The sequence below is a fragment of the Penaeus chinensis genome, chromosome 16, assembly GCF_019202785.1.
Source record: "Penaeus chinensis breed Huanghai No. 1 chromosome 16, ASM1920278v2, whole genome shotgun sequence".
Lineage (NCBI taxonomy): Eukaryota > Metazoa > Arthropoda > Malacostraca > Decapoda > Penaeidae > Penaeus > Penaeus chinensis.
Window position 1 is genome coordinate 34357650 of NC_061834.1, and position 2500 is coordinate 34360149.

The 2500-nt window shown below is 48.3% G+C and overlaps 1 protein-coding gene across 13 annotated transcripts in view; it reads left to right on the plus strand.

Annotated features, from left to right (window-relative positions):
- Window positions 1-2500, plus strand: part of LOC125033474 (prominin-1-like) — a 154642-nt gene that overhangs the window by 78338 nt on the left and 73804 nt on the right. For 12 of the 13 annotated variants that reach the window (XM_047625003.1, XM_047625012.1, XM_047625013.1 and 9 more), the window contains exon 2: window positions 1999-2071. The exons of the other annotated variant lie outside the window; for it this stretch is intronic. The gene's annotated coding sequence lies outside the window, so the exon portion shown is untranslated. The remainder of the gene's footprint in view (window positions 1-1998; window positions 2072-2500) is intronic. 13 annotated transcript variants of the gene reach the window in all.

Here is a 2500-nt window from a genome sequence, read left to right on the forward strand (position 1 = left end):
AAAAATAATAAACAGTGTGGTATCTAGCACCATACGCTTGATTTTTTTTTCACTATGAATGCCCGTAAATGCATCTATTCTTCATTAATTTGTCCACATCTGTCTGGGGAGCATACTAATAGAGCATTTTCCACACTGAAACTATTGAAGCTGAGAGATATGAATTACTTTTGTGCTCTCTCCTTTTTTAAATGTATCAATATCTACGAAAGATACTTATTCTAGTACAGAAATTATATAAGATATCCTCTGCGACCAAACTCACTATTAACCCATTCGCTCCGGATTTATGTTCTGCCCCCTGTAGTTTTTGGTGAATTATGTTATACAGATGGCTCCACATGTGTAGTAAGTATAAGTAGTCTTATCAGTAGGCCCTAGTTACCGATCCTGATTTCCCCATTCCTTGAATTGGCGGGAAAATTAATACCATTGCTATCGATACTGATATTGTTATTATTGATGTCATGATTATTAATTTGTCATTAAAATAAGGGTAAACAGATGAGATAGGTAGTTTGTAATAACTGGCTATTTGGTGATTAAGAACTTGTAGAGCCATCTATGTGTAAATACAATAAATAAACGTACATGGCATGTTATCTTGCTACATGGGGCGAATGGGTTAAAGCACCCAGCTGTAGTCTGAAACCAATCAAAGACATCCAATCAAAGACATGTATTTTATATCACGGGGTAAGTGTATGGAATAATCTGTCCTCACATCTCCACAATGCTCTATCACTACTGCCACTCAAAAAATCGTTGAAGACCTATCAATTTCATATGTTAGAGTGAATTCTGATGTTTAGGACATATGTAAGAAGTAATTTATATGAGTATATATACAGATAACAGCGTGTACTTATGCATCTGTATGAATGTATATGTGTACAAATGTGTCCCTCCCTCCCTCCCTCCTTTTCCTCTCCCTCTCTCTCCCTCTCCATCTCCCTCGCCTTCTCCTTCTCCTGCTCCCTCTCCCTCCGTTCTCCTTCTCCTGCTCCCTCTCCCTCCGTTCTCCTCCCTCTCCTCCGTTCTCCTCCCTCTCCCTCCGTTCTTCCGTGCCTCTCATTCAGCTCCACCCGATTGGGGTTCATTTTCGGGGCTTTAGTGCCACAGCCGAGCCTTTTCTTGCGCCTGGGAATGCAGTGCCAAAGGCTTGTATTTCCGACGCAGTTTTCTGGCCGTTATGACGGCACTTTGTCTTTTTTATGCCTGGCACTTCTCGTATTTCTGGGAGCAGTAAATGTTATCTGCAGGGCTGGCACCGCGTGATGGAAGCTGTGTTGGCCGTGGCACTGAAAGATGCCTTGATCGGGCATTTCGGTTCGTCTTCTGCGGAGTTAACGAAAGATTTCATTGGGTATTCTTGGGTGTTTTTGATTCGGGTAAATATTTACCTGGCGGGTTGTACGCACTCTTTCTTACGCTCGCCTATTTTCTCTCCCTCACTGTTTCGTTTGCGTTTGCCCTCCATCGCTCCCCCCCCCCCTTCATCTCTCAATCTTTCTCTTTCCTACCTCTCGATTTTTTGTTCCTTCCTTCACCTACTATTCCCTCTCCCATTCCCTCTTCCTCCTCCGCCTCCTCCTCCTCTGTCTGTCCTTCCCTTCCTTCCCTTCCTTCCCTTCCCTTCCCTTCCCTTCCCTTCCCATCCTTCCCATCGCATCCCCTTCCCTCCCTCTGCCCGTCGCCTTCCCCTCCCCCTCCCCCTCACTTTCCCTTTCCCTTCCCCTCCCCCTCACTTTCCCCTCACTTTCCCTTCCCCTTCCCCTCCCCCTCACTTTCCCTTCCCCCTCCCCTTCCCCTTCCCCCTCCCCTTCCCCTCCCCCTCCCCCTCCCCCTCCCCCTCCCCCTCCCCCTCCCCCTCATCCGCTAATTAATCCGAGCCCAGTGACGCGGGCGTCCACCCCACACGGGCGTGATCGCTATGATTGACCTGTTGTGCGCCACCTGCGGGCGTCTCGCTAATTGCATTTCGTTTGTCATCCGCAGGTGAGGCTGCCCCCGACGTCGGGTCACCGGCAGCTGAGTGGCGACCGGAGCTTTGCACAGGTGTTCGCGAGAGGTGAGCGTTGTGGGTGTGTGGGAGTGAGGGAGTGGCGGGGTTGGGGGGTGAGGGTGTGCGTGTGAGGTAGTGAGCTGAGCTGAGTTGAGATGATCTGTGCGGATTGGAGTGGAGTGGAGTGGAGTGGATGAATGGAATGGACGGGTGTGTGGTCGGAAAGGGGCGACAAAGCAAGAAAACTATGGAAAAAATGTCATGAAAATGACAAAGAGGTAAAGAAACGTAGATAATTTTTTTAGGGTGGGAAATATTACACAAGTTAGAAAGATAAAGTGAAGGGGAGACCACTAAAAGAATGAATGATAACAGTAATTATGAGTTGTAGTGTGAGGGAAGAGAGAGAAAGAGCAAGCAAGAGGGCGAGAGGAAAGAGGAGAGGTGACTGGCGAGGGCGGGGGGGGGGGGGGGGGCGAGTGAGAGAGCCAGCTG